This window comes from Hordeum vulgare, chromosome 7H (assembly GCF_904849725.1).
Source record: "Hordeum vulgare subsp. vulgare chromosome 7H, MorexV3_pseudomolecules_assembly, whole genome shotgun sequence".
Taxonomy (NCBI): Eukaryota; Viridiplantae; Streptophyta; class Magnoliopsida; order Poales; family Poaceae; genus Hordeum; species Hordeum vulgare.
The window spans coordinates 349,987,920-350,007,462 of NC_058524.1; positions in this window are offsets into that span (position 1 = coordinate 349,987,920).

Genomic DNA, 19,543 nt, shown 5'->3' on the forward strand with positions numbered 1-19,543 from the left:
CCTTGCTCTCGCACTTGATCTTGAACTCCTTGTAGTCATCTTCGCTGATCGATAAATTTTTTGCCTTGATCCCCTCATAACTATCACCTTTGTCAATCATTCTCTTCACCGCGCTTCTCCAAGTAGACAGGGCCTTGCTCATCTTCGTGAGGGCGGCACTGTTCACTTTATTCCTTGAGAGGCGTGTGTTTGCGACGTCACCGGGGAACTTGTATCGTTCGTGCAGCTTCGTGAAGAGGAGGTTGCGCAAATTCCCTCGGTCCTTATGCCTTAGGTTCTCGGTGTTGATCGAGACAGTGCTCCGGAGAATGCACCCGATCTGAACCGCGTACCCCTTGACTATTTCTTTGGGCACCGTTGGATACCCGTCGGAGTTCACTTCGGTAAATTCCTCCTTTACGGTGCTGAGCACGTTCGGGTGCCGGTCCTTCCGTTGCCTCTTCGATTGGCTGCCATCTGTGCGTGCGCTGCCATCATCAGTGGTGGCATCCTCGACGGCACCATCAGTGGTGTCATCCCCGACGCCACTAGGGGTTGTGTACTCGGGATCGATGTCTTCCGTGGCGTCCTCATAGCGGTGAGGTTCTTCCTCCATCTCTTGGGACAGCTCCTAGAATGCCTTGCCCGAACAGCCGGCCTCATCATTGTGGGCCATGTTTCGCTCTAAATAGGAAAAACGTTTGGTCAAAAAGTTGGTTATTGTCAAGGAACAAGATCATGGTCTCATCATTTAGGGTGTGTCAACACCGAGGCATCCTAAAAGCTAAGCTTTTATCATTTAGGGTTTGTCGACGCCGAGGCACCCTAAAAGCCTAAGCTTTCATCATTTAGGTTTTTATCGACACCGAGGCACCCTAAAAGCCAAGGTTTTATAATTTAGGGTTTGTCGACGCTGAGGCACCCTAAATGCTAAGTTAATTTTTCATCATTTAGGGTTTATCGATGCCGAGGCACCCTAGGTTGACTGATATATATGGGTATCTTCTAATAATATACCCTATCAAGAAAAGTGAAGGAGAATTCTAAGTTGGGCCTAATCACTTGGCTCTATAGCCACCTATGGTTTAATGCAGCAAGAATAAAGGGGCTCTCCCTTCTCTCTTTTTCTCTCATATTTTTTTTTGGTGGGCTCTTCGGCCTCTTTTTTTTTTGGTGGGCATCTTTGGCCTATTTTATTTCCTCACATTGGACAATGGTCCTTTAATAATGATCATCACACTTTCAACTCAAAACTCAGAGCAACGATGACTCTATATGGAATGCCTTCGGTAGGTACCGTGGCAATGATCTAGTATGGCATAGACATCGATGGAAACATCATGCTAGCTATCTTACGATCATGCAATGCCAATGTAGACGTGGTGGAACATGTCATGGTGGTAGTTGCATGGCAATATATCTCGGAATGACTTTGAAAAAGCCATAGTAGGTAGGTATGGTGGCTGTTTTGAGGGAGGCTCATGGTGGGTTTTGTGCACCGGCGAAAGTTGCACAGCACTAAGAAGATAGTGATGGTGGAAGGTAAAAGTGCATCTAGACCATGGACTCAACATTTGTCATGAAGAAGTTATATACTTGTTGCAAAAGTTTTATTAGTAATCGAAACAAAGCATTCAACGCATACTCCTAGGGGAAGGGTTGGTAGGTATAAACCATCGCGCGAAACCGACCGCCACACAAAGGATGACAATCAATATACTAATCATGCTCAGATTTCATCACATAGCGGTTCACCATACGTGCATGCTACGGGAATCACTAACTTCAACAAAAGTATTTCTAGATCCACAACACCCTACTAGCATAACTTCAACATTACCATAATCACAACTCAAAACTAATTGAGATGAATCAAACTTCTCTAACTATTCAATGCACATGAAGGTGGAAGTTTTCGTATCCCTTTTGATAACTACCCCTTTTGAGACTACTTTCAAAGAAAATCCATGCACCGCTGCACTCTAAAAGATATAAGTGAAGCACATAGAGCAAAAGTATCTAGCTCAAAAGATATAAGTGAAGCACATGTGAGCTGAATTGTCTACCAAAAGATATAAGTGAAGCTCGACAAAATCACGGTGTGTGCATGTCTCTCTCTAGGTGTGCAACAAGGATGATTGTGCACAATAAAAATAAAATACTCCTACGATACAAGACGCTCCAAGCAAAAACACATAACATGTGGTGAATAAAAATATAGCCCCAAGTAACGTTACCGATGGATTGAAGACGAGAGAGGGGATGCCTTCCCGGGGCATCCCCAAGCTTAGGATTTTACGGCATCCTTGAATCTCTTGGGGTGCCTTGGGCATCCCCAAGCTTGGGCTCTTGCCACTCTTTATCTCTTTGTCCATAAGAACTTCACCCAAAACTTGAAAACTTCACAACACGAAACTTAAACAGAAACTCGTGATAACGTTAGTATGAGAAAGCAAACCACCACTTCCTTAGGTACTGAAGAAAACTTAAAATCTACTTATGTTGATGTTTGGTTACTGTATTTTCAATCTTCCATGTCTAATACCCCCCGATACTATCCATAGTTTCATCAAAATAAGCAACCAACACAACAAAAACAGAATCTGTTAACAACAGACCAGTCTGTAGCAATCTGTACATTTCTTATACTTGTGGTACTTCAAAAATTCTGAAACATTACGACAGTCTAAAGAATTTGCGTAGGAATCAGCATCAAAAAGAATCAACTCAAAAGCTCTTACAGAAAAAAATAAAGTTCTTTTCGTGAGCAGAAAGTTTCTCTCTTTTCCAGCATGACCAAACGATCATCCCCAAGAATAATCATAACGGTTTTGCTTGGCACAAACGCAAAAAGAAACACAAAAAACACAATCATAACAGAGTTATGAAAGTGTGTAAAACACAAAACAGAAAGAAAAAGGATAGATTCGTTGGGTTGCCTCCCAACAAGCGCTTTTGTTTAACGCCCATAGCTAGGCATTCAATGATGCTCTCACAAAAGACAAGAACTGAAGCACAACGAGAGCATCCTAAAGCATGTGAAAATCAAATCTAAGTCTAACATACTTCCTATGCATAGTCGTTTTATAGGAAAACAAATTGTCAAGACAACCAATAGCTGCCGTATGCAAGGAAGAAGAAAGAGACAATATCAATCTCAACATGACGACAGGTAATTTGGTAACATGAAAGTTTCTACCACAATATTTTCCTCTCTCATAACAATTGCATGTGGGATCATATTCGAATTCAACAATGTAACTATCACATAGGATATTCTTTTCATGATCCACATGCATGGAAAGTTGATGCTCTTCAAAAATAGTGGGATTATCATCAACTAAAGTCATGACTTCTCCAATATCATCCACTTTCAATATTATTGCAAATATCATATTCATCATGAGGTTTGACCAAATTTTCAAGATCAAAAGAAAGATCATCACCCCAATCATGATTATTGCAACAAGTAGTGGACAAAGCAAAACTAGCATCCCCAAGCTTAGGGTTTTGCATAATTTTAGCATGATTGTCACTAATAGAATTTATAGTGAAACCATTGCAATCATGCTTTTCATCCAAGGAGCCCTCGTGAATCACTTTATGAATTTCTTGCTCGCAATTTTTAGATTCACGCATCTCAAGCAAAACTCTACAAATATAGTCAAGTGCACTCAACTCACTAGCAATTCGTTCCACATAAGTGGGTCTCTTAAAGAGATTAGCTAGTGGATGAGGATCCATATCAATGGATGTTTACCAAGAAAAGATGCAAGCTAAAAAAAGGCACATGGCACACAAGCGATGAGAAAGCAAGCGAGAGAAAAGGGCGAACGAAAAGGCAAACGAAAAAGGCAAATGTGAAGTGGGGGAAAGGAAAACGAGAGGCAACTGGCAAAAAAGTAAATGCAGGAGATGAGTTTGCGAGACCTACTTGGATAGATCTCTCCTTCCCCGGCAACGGCGCCAGAAATACTTCTGCTACTGCAACAAAAGACCTTCCAACGGCGCCAGAAATAGGTGTGTCGATGGCACCAGGAATCCTTCTGCCATGGCTACACCTTAAGGGACTTCCTAGACAAATATGCAAAGGATTTCCCCCGTGGCCTTGGTGCCTTGCGTTGGTGTTCCCTCGAAGCGGAAAGGGTGATGTAGTGCAGCGGTGGTAAGTATTTCCCTCTGTTTTGAGAACCAAGGTATCGATCCAGTGAAGGAGTATCACAAGAGCCTGCACAAACACAAAGAACCTGCTCCCAACGCTATGAAGGGGTTGTCAATCCCTTATAGATTGTTCGCCAAGTGAAAACTGAAAGCTACAAAGTAACAAAGCAAAGTCAAAGCGAAAGTGGAAACGATAGATGTGAATAGAACCGGGGCCCGTAGTGTTTACTAGTGGCTTCTCTCATGAAAGCAAGTAGACGGTGGGTGAACAAATTATTGTCGAGCAATTGATAGAACCGTGCAAAGTCGTGACATCATCTATGGCAATGATTATATCTATAGGCATCACGTCCAAAACAAGTAGACCGATACTTTTTGCATCTACTACTATTACTCCACACGTCGACCGCTATCCAGCATGCGTCTAGTGTATTAAGTCCAAAAGAACAGAGTAACGCCTTAAGGAAGATGAGATGATGTAGATGGACAATCTCATATCAACGACAGAGCCCACCTTGTTACCCTTGATGGGAACTACTCAATGTGTGCCTTGCTTCCCCTACTGTCACTGGGAAAGGTCACCACATGGTAAGAACCCAAAACCAAGCACTTGTCCCATTGCAAGAATCATAGATCTAGTTGGCCAAACAAAACCCAAGACTCGGAGAGACTTAGAAGGATATGAAATCATGCATATAAGAAATCAGCAAAGACTCAAATATATAACATAGATAATCTGATCACAAATCCACAATTCATCGGATCTCGACAAACACACCCCAAAGAAGATTACATCGGATAGATCTCCATGAAGATCATGGAGAACTTTGTATTGAAGATCCAAGAGAGAGAAGAAGCCATCTAGCTACTAACTACGGACCCGTAGGTTTGAAGTGAACTACTCACTAGTCATTGGAGGGGCGATGATGATGATGAAGAAGCCCTGCAACTCCAAAGTCCCCCCGGCAGGGCACCGGGAAGGGTCTCCAGATCATATCTCGCGAAAACGGAAGCTTGCGGCGGCGGAAAAGTATTTTCATGGATCCCTTGATTTTTTTCTAATTTTTAGGGAATATATAGGAACAAGATCTAGGTCAGGGGGGCGCTAGGAAGGCCACAAGCCTGCCCACCGCCACCTCCCCCTGGTGGCGGAGTGGGGGCTTGTGGACTCCTTGTAGCCCTCCTGGCTTGGCCCACAGGCCCCCTGATCTTCTTCCGTTCGGGAAAAAATCATTTCGGGGATTTTATTCCGTTTGGACTCTGTTCCAAAATCAGATCTGAAAAGAGCCAAAAACACAGAAAAAACAGGAACTGGCACTTGGCACTGAATTAAAAAGTTAGTCCCAAAAAGATATAAAAGGTACATAAAACATCCAAAGATGACAAGATAACAGCATAAAAGCATCAAAAAATATAGATACGTTTGAGACGTATCATTTCCTGGACGGGCGGATCGGAAGCAAGGCCACCGGATCTGGCATCCAGATGATGGGGGCGGGGTGGAGCTCAACAACGACGACGATGGCTCCTGAAGCTGCAAAAAAACAAAGAGAGGGAGAGCTCTGAGAGAGAGAAGGAAGGAGAGGGAGAGGATGGCAAGGAGGAGGCCAGCGACGTGACCTGCTGTTGTTCTCCAGCGGGCACACCAGGGATGCTGAAGGTTGGAGGCGTGGGGATGAGCAGCTCGAGCTCAACGGCGCTCCGTCAGGCTCGGTGGTCGGGCTGGGTTCCTCATGCTCGAGGTCCGAAGCAGGGTACGGGCAGCCATGGCACGGAAGGAAGGCTCGGGGCACGGCTGGAGGAATCTGAGTGGAGAGGTGGTTGGACCGATGGGCAATTTTGAGGTGGGAGGCGGCTGGATTGGGAGGAAATCCCGAGGAAAGAGGAGGCGACCAGGAGTTAGTGGCGGCAGCGATTGGACAAGGGGAGGATCCCAAGGTTTTGGTCTGATTTGGGCTAAGTGGATCTATATATAGTAAATGGGTTAGCTTTTAGGGCATTTGGACCTGCCGATTAAATCGGACGGTCAGAAATCGCTAAGTTAGGGAGTCCAGTTGACAAACCGAAGATGGTTTGCGGTAAAATAGGGTTGACCCGGATCCGACGGTCACGACCGCCGGGTTCGGGTTTCGGGAGGTTTTCGGGCTGGTTGTGCGTAGGTCGGTGCACTGTGCAGAGGGGCTAGGTGGAGATGAGAGGGAAAATGGGCAACCCTGCGACAGAGCTTAAAACAACACAAAACTTACGACAATGGGCCAGCTATAGTGCCGCTATAGGTTTAACGGTTCGGGTATCAAACGAACTCCGATTGCGACAAAAATTGACACGCGGCCTACCTAGACTATACTGAGACTGCACGCCAAATTTCAACCCAATCCTACAAAGTTTTATACACACTCTTTTTAACGATGTCGCAGGCGCGTGCGTATGTGGTTGGTCTCGAAACGGTCGGCGCCACAAACGAAGAGAACCGGCAACTACGAACGGATGCAAGTTTTTAAAACAGACGACAATGGATTGCCAATGCAATGTGGATGATGCGAATGATGCGACAACCAATAACTAACCTGGCGACAGCGGAATAAAAGGGGAATCTTCTAGAGCGTCAGTCTCAGGCTATCACAACTCTCCTATAGTAACAAGAGATCTCACCCCGCGATCTAATAATGAAAGGGGAAGAGGAAAAAGAAAGCGAGAGGCAAAACTTAGTTGCTTCTTTGACAAACGAGTGAAACCAGCAATCCTTGAGGGTTGCAAAGAGATGAAGAATGATAAGAGAAACAAGAAAGAATTCAATCAAAATTTCGGCAGCACTTCGGTAGGAAAAGAGGGCAAAATATGATAAGATGGAAAGACCTTGACAAGATTCACAATAAACCAACTAAATTGAATAAGCAACGAGAGAACATTATATTGATATAACAAGATGATAGATTGAAGAGAGCAACTTCACCACAACTCTAGATGGAGAGAATAGAAACTAGATCAATGGGAAGAAAGAATAAAGAAGAAAATGACAACTACTACCACAATTGAATTTGACAAGCAGTCTTGCAAGAAGAATTGAATGGAGTTGCTGGCAAACCAACAACAAAAAGAACAAGCTTGTGGTGGACTTATGAAAACCATCTAAACAACGAGGTGACAACAAGCCACTAATAGAAACAAGGGTTGATTGGATGCAACAAGAAAGGCAATACTTTTTTCACCAAGAGGAAACATTGAGAACTTGGATTAATGACAAGCACCATGATAGAAACAATCCTTAGACAAAGCTTTAGGTGAAGTCTAAACCAAGATAGCTCAATTAAGAAACCATGGGTTGAAAATATCTTATGATTGAATGAATTGGTGGGTCTAAATATCTCATTGTCGAAACAATTCTCTGCGATACTCCTCCACAAACAAGAATGTTGTAACACCACCTCAAAGGGTAAAGGAGGAAGAATTGCACTTTGAAATGCAAGAGAAGGAACACTTGAGGTTGTCTAACAAGAATCCTGAAGAACACCTTGAGAATGAAGAGATCAAGATCCACCTAGAACAAACTTGAACAAGGCACCGGAATAATCAAGAGACAAACGAAGAGACAAAAATTGAGAAGAATTGAGGAAGAAAGCTGAAAGCTGAGAACAAAGAAATCTTCTGAAATGATGGCCTTCGGAGGTTCGAGAATGAAAACAATTCTGAAATGCACCAGATAGATATGGAAGGTATTTCTCATGATTGGAAACAAGTGAGAAGATAACACGAAGCTGAGATGACAATGTTGAAAGAACGGACAAGATTTGAGACTAACACTCCTTTGGTCTTCCAAGCTGAAAACGATAAGGAGAACACCACCAAGAATAACTGAGGCATTCTGGAGCAATGAAGAATGAAAGGTTGAGCCAAAGATGAGAATTAATTTTGAAGCAATCTTGTAGAAGGAATATGACTGATTAAATTCATACTTACGTCATAGTGGAAAAGAATTAGAGATCTCTGAAAAAGATTAGAGGAGCTAGGAAAGATGCTGGAAAAAAACATGTGGGTTATGGGCCCACTCAAAAGAAACACCATTGAAACAATTGATTAGAAAACGAGAGATTGCACTGGTGGAAATTAAAACTTGGTGAGGTGAGACCCTCGAAATAATTGAAAGAATTGAAAACAAGAAACTTTTGTGACATCTTCAGCACTCCGGATAGAATGGGGAGAGATGAAACTAAAACAAGAAAGACTTGAATAAGAATTTTCAACATGGGAATGAATTAAAAGGATGAAAAGGATATGAAGGACACCGATAGCTTGAATTGAATCTACCGGAAAAGGAACAAGAATGAGGAATGATAAACTCACAACTCCTGAGAATCTTCACAATGAATCACCGGATACGACACGAAAGAGAAGATAGCGGAAGCAAAAAGGAAATGAAATGCACTTGGATGATAATTGAATCAGTGTAGAAAAGGGTGGTAGGGTCGGGAAAAACAAAGACAACTTGGGACAGATAAGACGAACTCCAAAAGAAATGAGAGATAGATCTTGCTTATCTTGAAAAACATAAGATTGACTTGAAGAGAAGCACATCGGCTGAAAAAGAATTGACGTGACGACTCCGATTGAGAAGAATTGAAAAGTCAACTTGATTGAGCAAAAGAATTTGCATTCCCATAAAAATATGAGAACACCTCTTAGGAAAAGATATGAAATCACCATTTGACATCGAAGCAACTCAAGTTACCATCTTCCAACAAAACAAGGATGAGGCTTACGAAATAAGCCGGCACAAATTCATGACAGAGATTTCATCCGATATTTTCATGGATAGGATCGCACGGGCTCTATCCTACAGTAGCCATCATGTACAAGGCAGTGCACACGACATACGAAGCGTCCCCGAGTCGTAGCAAGCTACAAGGATTAAGTAAGGGTATTTGTGACGAGGACGTTGCTGATGGTCGGGGTGCACATCATGGGGAGTTTGCCAGCCATGAACGAGCACCTGAGATGATCACTTGGGTCGAAGGTGATTGTGGTATTGGACCAGTTGAGGGGGCGCATTGCTTAAGGCTTCGGGAGAGCGGCATTCACCTCCCAGGTGAACTACTTGAAGGCGCGGTTTGAGGACGGGGTCTGGGCGGCGCCGACGATGGAGGCCACCGCCCTGACCTCCTGGAAGCCCCCAACCCCATCATCCTGCCTGTCTTCATCCCTCCTTCTGGGTGGCGAAGGCAGTCCAGCCTCACGAGGGAGAACCTCATGAGGCCGACCACGTCGTTGCCCCTCCTGAGGGTTGTCGCGCTAGCGGTCCTCATGAGGCTGCCCGCGCTAGCAGTCCTCTTGAGGATGGCCGCGCCAACGGTTATCCTGAGGTTGTTCACGCCACCCCTGACGCAGCTCCCGTTCATCCCAGCGGCCTCGACTACGACCACCGCCACACGTGGGGCCTCTGTCTCCCCGCCCGGGGCGGCTGCTGAAGTGCTCGTCGTAGACCAATCGAAGCTCGTGGCACTTGGAGGTATCATGGCCGCTGGTGCCATGGAAGACGCACGTTGGCCCCCCTGCTGACGGACGCTCTCCCCCTCGGTTGTACTTCGCCTCAGGTTCGGCCGCGAGCAACACCAAAGCCTTGCGCTTCGCCCCCTTGGTCTTGGTCTTCTTCTCTGCTGGTTCCGCCACCTGAGGCACGAGGAGCGACATGCGACCTTCTTCAGCCCTGGCGCACTTGTTTGCCAGGTTGAACATTTCCTGTTCCGTGCTCATTTCATCACTCATGGCGAGCTCCTCCTTCATCTTGAGGTCGGTGACTCCGTCGGAGAAGGCCGAGATGATGTCCTAGTCCGATGGCTTGGGGATCTTTAGGCTCATGGCCGTGAAGCGTTGTATGAACTTGTGTAGGGTCTCCACCTCCTGCTGCTTGATGCGTCGCAGGTCATTCAAGATGGGAGCGCGGTCGCGGGTGCCCTAGAAGTTGGCGATGAAGCATTCACGGAGGCCATCCGAGGAGGTGATGGACGCCCTTGGAAGGTTGAGGAGCCAAGAGAGTGTGCTGCCCTTGAGTGCCATGGGGAACCAGCACGCCATGACCTTGTCGCCCCTCCTGCCGCCCTGATACTCATTGTGTGGAGTTGCAGGAACTCGGCCGGGTCCAAGGTGTCGTCGTAGCGTTGGGGTAGGTCGGCCTTGAACTTGCAGGGCATGCAGTTGGGTAGATCTCAGGGCCGATGGCGAGGCACCCCACTAGACCAACGGGTGAAGCGGGCACGGGGGCGAGCTGGTCCTACTGCTCCACTGGGTCTGCTTCGAGCGGGGCATGCTCGTGGCGCGGGATTCGCATCGCCAAGAGCGCGCGCGCGTCGGTGCGTGACTGAGGGACCACCTGACAACTTGCTTAATCTCCTGGCCCCGTCCTGAGTTCGCGAGGCCGGTCGCGGGGACGCGCTTCCTGCCTGGGCTCGAGGTGCGCGCCATGCTGCGGTTGTGGGGGTGGCGCGTCTTGCTCCTCGTCGTTCACCAAGGAGGGTGGGGGTTGAAATTAGCAGGAGAATGTCGCAGAATCACCGGCAGCGGCCACAAGCTCCTCGATGCGCTGGAGCCAATCGTTGTGAGGAGCCCAGCGAGCGTCAGCCATCGGAGCGACAAAGCTTGGTGAGGGCGGAGCTTGTAGGAAATCTTGACACGCCCCTACGGGCGCACCACATGTTGGATTTCGGGCTCCACAAAACCCTAAAGATTCGAACTCAGGGGCGTGTACGAAGATCTCTCATGGGCTCACCTCACCTAGCTCGCTACTCGCATGGGATGGCAAAGAACTCACTCGATGGTGAGAAAGACGTAGAACACAGTAGTTTACCCAGGTTCGGGCCGCTGAGAAGCATAATACCCTACTGCGGCTTTGGTGGATTGCCTCTTGTGGAGGTTGATGGATGAACTAGTACAGTGTTCGAGGGCCTCCGGAGGCTGGGTGGCCTTCGAGTGGTGTGGGTGTGCGGATGAGCGGATCGGATCGGGTCGAGCCCCTCTACGAAGTAACCTATCCTCTATATATAGCGGCGGCCCAGGTCCTCTTCCCTTATCACATGGGCAGGAAGGGATCCCAGAATGTCCAAATTTGAAGGGGAACAGGGGAACGTGATCTCCCTGTCCAAAGGTGGTCTTTGCCTACAAAGTAGCTACCAGCGCTGCAAGGACAGGTCCAGGGATGACGTATGCCCTGCTGTCGGGCGGCGATGGCCTTGTTGCACCAGAATGGAAACCTTTGGAAGATGCCTTGGGAACCCGCGTACGTCCTTCCCTCCTTTGCACGAAAGGGGAGACTACACTGTCCTGCAATTCGTTGCTCGCCTGTCCTTTCCCAGCGTCATCGAATCTCCGCCGCTCCGGAGGGGTCCTGATGAGGCCCCTGCGGGTCTTGGTGCTGCTCCTCCTTGCGAGGCTCGGGCCCTCGCGTGGGCCTTGCCTTGAGTGGTGCCGCGCCCGATCGTGTTTGCTTCATGAAGTGGCCAGCCCTGGGCCACAGGCAGGCAGGTCTGGGTATCCCCATTCCCAGAACACCGACACCCGGGACCTCATGAGCCTTTACTCCTATACTTGGCATTCCCCCCCCCCCCCCAGATAGCCAGCTTGGCTCTTTTGGTGGAATGGGAGGAAGAAGTCCGCCCCAAGAAGAAACAAGTCGTGTGTGTGCCTCCTAAGGCCACACCGGCACCTCGCGAGGCCCTTCTTCTAGCGCCTGCCGAGGGCCCTCCATGGCTTCAAGAGGCCACAATCGCACCTGTTGAGGTGCCTCCTCAGGAAGCCCCTGGTGAGCTGCCTGATGAGCCTACGGAAGCATAAGTTATTAATCCCATGGAATCGCGCCTCATCGAGCACCATATCTACTTTATCAGCACACTGTTTCGGGAACCGCACGAGAGGTACCCCATATAGCAGAAGCTCCTCCTATCGCTCCTCGTTGTTTATAGGAAGTTGCGCCATTCATTCGAGGGCCATACCATCAAGGTAGTAACACTTACCCACTGGAGCAAGTTGTGCACAGCCCCAACGCCATCAGTCACATTGCCGAATGGAACATCGAGCTAGAATTCCTCACTAAAACAATGGTCAAGGGCGCAGCCTTGGCTGACTTTGTCGTGGACTGGACAGATCCATTCCAAGATGAGCCTCACGAGGAAGAGTCAATCTTGCCACGAAAGGATGCCCCTGAGGGCTGGACCATACACTTCGACGGCACATTCTCCCCACATGGCGTGCAGGATGGTTTGGTGCTTACTTTGCTGATAAGAGAGAAACTATACTACACTATACAAATCTGCTTCAAGCATGGCGACAAGGCCTCCAACAACATCGCTAAGTAAAAGGGCCTCATCGTCGGGCTAAAGGCCGCCATCGCTCTGGGCACCACGCGCATCCTCATCAAGGCCGACTCGCAGCTCCCATCAACTTCTCGAACAAGAGCTACAAGCCCAAGGACGAGCACATGGCAGCCTACCTAGAGGAGGTGCATAGGCTCGAGAAGCGTTTCCTCGACATGGAACTCCAACTTGTTCCTCACGGCGACAATAAGGAAGCTCACGATATCGCCAAACGTATGTCCCTCCAGAAGCCCCAAAGCCATGTCATCTTCACGGAGCGGCTCCTAAAGCCATCTGCAATGCCACCATATGCCAGTGCTATGGCACCTTGTGAAGAGTTGCCGCTCGCACCGTACACGGGCGCACTCGACTACGGCCCACCCTCAGGTGCTCGCATGTTGTTGGCACTAGATCCACAGGCTCGGGACTGGGTCACATAGCTCCCAACCTACCTGGAGAGTGGCGAGTTCCTAGAGGACGACACTTAACTAGAGAGTGTGGCCCGCCAGGCTGGGTCCTAATACTTGAAGGATGGCAATCTCTACCGCACGCGGACCAATGGAGTCGTTCTGCGGTGCATCTGTGCAGATCAAGGGCCTGAGCCTCTCATCGACATACATGGTTGAGACTGTGGCTATCACTCATCATCGTGCACCCTTGCTGTCAAGGTGTTCCGTAGCGGCTTCTACTAGCCCATCATGCTTCAAGAAGCGACCGAGCTAGTCCAATCCTGCAAAGCCTGCCAATTCCACGCCAAGTAGATCCATTGGCGGGCGTAAGGACTCCAAACCATTCATCTCTCATGGCCCTTCGCGGTCTGGGGGCTGGAAATTCTGGGGGCCCTTTCCTCACGTGGCTGGCGACTACCTCTTCCTCTACATTGCCATCGACAAGTTCACCAAGTGGATAGAAGTGGAGCATGTGCGCACCATCTCTTCGGCCTGAGCCGTCAAGTTCATCAAGGGCCTAGTGTGTTGCTTTGGAGTCCGCAACCATATCATCACCGACAACGACTCACAATTCACTAGCGGCTTCTTCAAGTCCTACTATGCTAACATCGGCATGCAAATCTGCTACACCTATCTGGTGCACGCGCGAAGCAATGGCCAGTCCGAGCACGCTAACGTTTAGGTCCCAAGGGCCTCAAGACAAGAAGATTCAGCAAGAAGCTCATAGCCTACAGCAAAGGTTGGCCCAGTGAGGTCCAGTCAGTGCTATGGTCGATCCGCCCAACAACAAACATGTTGTCACACCCTGAGTTTTGCCTTATACTACTAAGTTAACATAGCTCAAAAATTTGGGCCAACAAAAACTATTGTGTGTGCTTCTCATGCTTGATTTCAATGTTGTTTGCTTGCTTGCTTGTTTGTACTTTCACAAAAATCCTACTCCTCTCATAACTCGTCTCCTTGATCCAAATATTTGACCAATAACCATGCCATGTGTATAGCACATAATACTAATTTTTCAACATATTATTTTCACCAAAAAAGATTTATTTAATTCAGTTTTCAAAAACCCGTGAATTGAGGTTTCTACTGCAAGTCCTCAACTTAGGGAGGATGTTTTGCCCAAAGTATTTTATTTGGATCCTACTATCAAAAGGATTTCCCAAAACCACAAAAGTATTATTTTAAAATTTATTTTTTTATTTTATTTAAAAACTTTTTCAGGGGCCAGAAATGCTCTTTTATAGGGGAAAATTATTTTTGTGTTTCCAAAACATTTAGAAAATTGAGGGAAACTCACTGGACATATATTTTCCATATATAAGAGTTTAAGCACATGGTGATGTTCAAAATATTGGACAAAACCCTCCAAACCCCTTTCTGCCTATTTAAAGCATTTGAAATATTTCTATAAGAAATATTCTCGAATAAATCAAGGACATTTCCAGAAAGTCACACATGCCATATGTGATGATCTTGCAAACTTTCATATCAGTCCCAATTGTCTTGATTCACCAAAATATCCCAAAACCCTCTCTGTGAAGATCCAAATTTGAGAAACTTTACATTGCCAAGTTTCTCCTTCTCTTAAATTTTGTGGGCATGCACTAAGCCCCAAATAATGCCACCACACCAATTGGTGCATTAAGGGGATAGTTATGCATGACTAGATCTAATAAAATTAGTTTCTACTGATTTCTAGGGTTTTCCAAGGTTGCATGAACAACTTTCTTCAAATGAGCTCAAAATGGGTGATCAACCTCATTTCTATCTATCTTTCACTCATGTTAAGTTTCATAGCAAGAGAAACCCTTTTGCTAGCACAGACACGTATGAAACATCTACTGCCCATTATTTCTGCTCAATGATTGAAGGACCAGGAATCACTACAGGAATTAGCTTCTTTCTCGTCTGCCATCACAGACGGCAAAGAGTATATCACAAACGGCAAAGAGTATATCACAGACGGCAAAGAATCTCACTGTCGGCAAAATTTCTGCGTCAGCCTACGACGGCATTGTAGCTTCTTTGCCGTCTGCCTCACTGAAGCGGACGACAAAGAGCTTTGCCGCAAATATGTCGAGATGGCAGCTGGCGGGCGTTGCCTCCGTTAGGGGCTAACGGAGGCTTTGTCGTCTGCCTCCCCCCTCTTCTTTACCGTCTGCCTCCCCCTCCTCCTCCCCCCTCCTCTCTGTCGTCTGCCTCCCCCCTCTTCTTTGTCGTCTGCCTCGCCCCTCTTATGTGTCGTCTGCCTCCCCATCTTCTTTGCCGTCAGCCTCCACTTCCTCCTCCCCCTCGTCCGTGCCCTCTTCTTTGTCGTCTGTCCCCCCCCCTTGAAGTAGACGACAAAGATACTATATGGCCAGCTGCTGCTGCCCGGGTTGCACAACTGGGCGCCACGTGGCACCTTTGCCGTCTGTCAGCTGATGGCAAACGCCTTTGCCATCAGCTGGCACACGGCAAAGACCCTATATTGTCACATTTTTGTTTATTTTTTCTATTTCACAGCACATATATATATAAGTCATGGCACATATATGATAAATAGGTCACAACACATATATGATATACATATAAAGCTCATCAATGCCATTTGTTCATCAACGTACATCCCATATATCAAAAGAACCGACACATACAAAGTTTCATCCATATATACATACATATAGTTGCACATATGTTGTTCATCCATATATATACATATACATATAGTTCCACATTGTTCATCAACTCAAATAAAAATGGGAACTAAAGCACTCCAATGCCAGCTACCATGGATGTAGTACATCCAATCTGCAAAATGGGAATAAGAAAGTCAGAGGAATAAGAACAACAACATATATATGACAAATAAGCTAAATTCAAGAAGAAACAGAAGAAGCAAGAAGAGACAAGGAGAATAAAAACAAGAAGGACGAGGAGGAGGAGGAGGGGAAGGAGAAGGAGAAGGAGGAGGAGAAGAAGAAAAAAGAAGAAGAGAAGAAGAAGGAGAAGAAGGAGGGGAGAAGAAGAAGGAGAAGGAGGGCTCCTTCTGCTTCTTCTCCTCCTTCTCCTTCTCCTTCTTCTTCTCTTCTTCTCCTCCTCCTTCTTCTTCTTCTCCTTCTCCTTCTCTTCTTCTTCTCTTCTTCTTCTTCTTATTCCTTCTTTTCATTTCTCCTCTTCTTGGAGATAAATTAGCTAACTATGTCTTTTTGCAGCTAAATGGGCTAATTATGTCATTCTAGAGGAAAACAAGCTAAGTATACAATATTAATGAGCTAACCAAGGTTCTTATGCCATTTTGAGCTTATTATGTCTTTTAGGAGCTTAATTAGTCATTTTATTGAGCTAACCAAGGTTCTTATGATGTTTTTACCTAACTAAGCTAATTATGTCATTTTGGATGATAATTAGCTAAGTATGTCTTTGTTGGGGAAAATAATCTAAGGAGGGAAGAAGGAAGAGAAGAATAGGAGAAGAAGGAAGAGAAGGAGAATAATGAGGGCTCCTTCTCCTCCTTCTCCTTCTTCTCTTCTTCTTCTCCTCCTCCTTCTTCTCCTTGTCCTTCTCTTCTCTTCCTCTTCTTCTTTTTGTTCTTCCTTTTCATTTCTCCTCTTCTCCTCTTCTTGGAGCTAAATTAGCTAAATATGTCATTATAGAGGAAAACAAGCTAAGTATATAATATTAATGAGCTAACCAAGGTTCTTATGCCATTTTGAGCTTATAATGTCTTTTTGGAGCTAAATTGGCTAATTATGTCATTGTTGGGGAAATTAAGGCAAGGAGAATACGAAAGAGGAGAAGAAAAAGGAGGAGGAGGAGAAGAAGAAGAAATAAAGAAGAAGGAGGAGAAGGAGGAGGAGGAGAAGGACTAGATGGTCCTTGGCCTTCTCCTCCTTTTCGTCCTCCTTCTCCTCCTCCTCCTCCTCCTTCTTCTCTTCTTCTTCTTCTTCTTCTTTCTTTGCATTTTTCCTATTTCTTCTCCTCTTCTCCTCTTCTTGGAGCTAAATTAGCTAACTATGTATTGTTGGAGCTAAATGGGCTAATTATTCCATTTTAGAGGAAAACAAGCTAAGTATATAATATTAATGAGCTAACCAAGGTTCTTATGCCATTTTGAGGTTATTATGGCACTTTGGAGCTAAATGGGCTAATTATGTCATTGTTGGGGAAATTAAGGCAAGGAGAATATGAAAGAGGAGAATAAAGAGGAGGAGGAGGAGAAGAAGAAGAAATAAAGAAGAAGGAAGAGAATGAGGAGGAGGAGGAGAAGGACTAGAAGGTCCTTGGCCTTCTCCTCCTTCTCCTCCTTCTCCTTCTTCTCCTCCTCCTTCTTCTCCTTCTCCTTCTCTTCTCTTTCTCTTCTTCTTTTTGTTCTTCCTTTTCATTTCTCCTCTTCTCCTATTCTTGGAGCTAAATTATCTAACTATGTCATTATAGAGGAAAACAAGCTAAGTATATAATATTAATGAGCTAACCAAGGTTGTTATGCCATTTTGAGCTTATAATGTCTTTTTGGAGCTAAATTGGCTAATTATGTCATTGTTGGGGAAATTAAGGCAAGGAGAATATGGAAGAGGAGAATAAAGAGGAGGATAAGAAGAAGAAGAAGAAGAAGAAGAAGAAGAAATAAAGAAGAAGGAGGAGAAGGAGGAGGAGGAGGAGAAGGACTAGAAGGTCCTTGGCCTTCTCCTCCTCCTCCTCATCCTCCTCCTTCTCCTTCTTCTCTTCTTCTTCTTCTTCTTTCTTCTCATTTTTCCTATTTCTTCTCCTCTTCTTGGAGCTAAATTAGCTAACTATGTATTTTCGGAGCTAAATGGGCTAATTATCCCATTTCAGAGGAAAACAAGCTAAGTATATAATATTAATGAGCTAACCAAGGTTCTTATGCATTTTGATGTTATTATGGCATTTTGGAGCTAAATGGGCTAATTATGTCATTGTTGGGGAAATTAAGGCAAGGACAATATGAAATAGGAGAAGAAATAGGAGGAGGAGGAGAAGAAGAAGAAATAAAGAAGAAGGAGGAGAAGGAGGAGGAGGAGGAGAAGGACTAGGAGGTCCTTGGCCTTCTCCTCCTTCTCCTCCTCCTCCTCCTTCTCCTTCTTCTTCTCCTCCTTGTTCTCCTTCTCCTTCTCTTCTCTTTCTCTTCTTCTTTTTGTTCTTCCTTTTCATTTCTCCTCTTCTTGGAGCTAAATTAGCTAACTATGTCATTATATGAAAGAGGAGAAGAGAAACTTACCGTAGTGATCATCAAGGTGGAGAAACACCTGGAGAAGGGTCATGCGATGCCACTCGGGAGTTATTCTGTAGAATTGATATTTTGCAATGTCTCAGTTAGCATGATGATACTAAATTATTAATACTAGTTTATAATGAAACTCATCGTGCCAATCGAAGAGAAGACGGGCATCGGCGGAGGGACTTGACCGCTCTTCTCTCACAAACCCTGAAGAGTGGGTCATATTAGTTAGTAATGATACAGACATTACACACATGATTTGGCTAATGTGAAAAAAAACTTACCACAAAAAGCTCGTACAAGGCCCGTTGATCCGCCTCATTCCGGGACCTCTCCTCCTCAATCAATCATGCCGTGGTCTGGTCCCTCTCATCAAGAGCAGCCTCAAGAGCAGCCTGGCTTGCCAATCTCTCTTTCTCAAGAGCAGCCTCGTTTGCCAATCTCTCTTTCTCAAGAGCAGTCTGGTTTGCCAATCTCTCTTTCTGAAGAGCAGCCTGAAACACCATTCCTCGTTACCACAGTAATGATCTATGGTGACACACATAATGAAATGGATGAAAGTGTTCTTAGTCCGTACAACTAACCTCGATGGCAAGATCGACTGACCGTGGACGACGCGTTATTTCAGGACAGCTGCTCGACTGGCGCGCCTTGATCTTCAGGAGAGTGAGTGGACAACGTATTATCCCATCTCCAATGGCTATCGCGCCATGGGGCCTCCCGCCACCAGATATCATCACCAGCTCTGGATCCAAAGGTTCCTGGCTAGGGTTAAAGTCATCCCCTTTCGTAGCCTTCCCCGCGTCCCTGTATGCCATGAGCTTGTGGTGGGATGATATGTTGGTGAAGTTATTGGGATCATCCAGGTCAGACTCAGAGAATGCCTTTGCCTTCTTGTACGAGGCAGTAAGGGCCATGCCATAAAGGTCGTACAAGTGTGGCATCTCCGTCTTATTGTGATGCGCCTAAAAGAGAGGAACAAAATATTAGCATGAAGAATGAATTGCATGAATTATGAAGCAAATCACATACCCAGTTTCGTCCGAACTGAAGTAAGTTGGCGCTGCCTTGATGGTGTGGCACACCAACCATTTGGCTACGCCGATCCTTCGCATTCTCGTGGACGGCTTGCCAGCTGCCTGTGCACCACTCATCAACCAACGCCTCCCAACAATCCATCTTATCCGCACACCATCTCGGGGGCACCTGTAAGTTATTAGAAATAATATTGAGCGCTACGCCTATGAATGAAATCAAGAAAACTACGTAGAAGGACTTAAGAATAGGTAATTACCTTCATGTATTGCTCCTTCTTCAGAAACTTTCCGCGGCAATCCTTCTTCTCCTTCTTAATACCACGCGTGGCGTAGTAGTCTTGAATAGCCTGCGGCCAA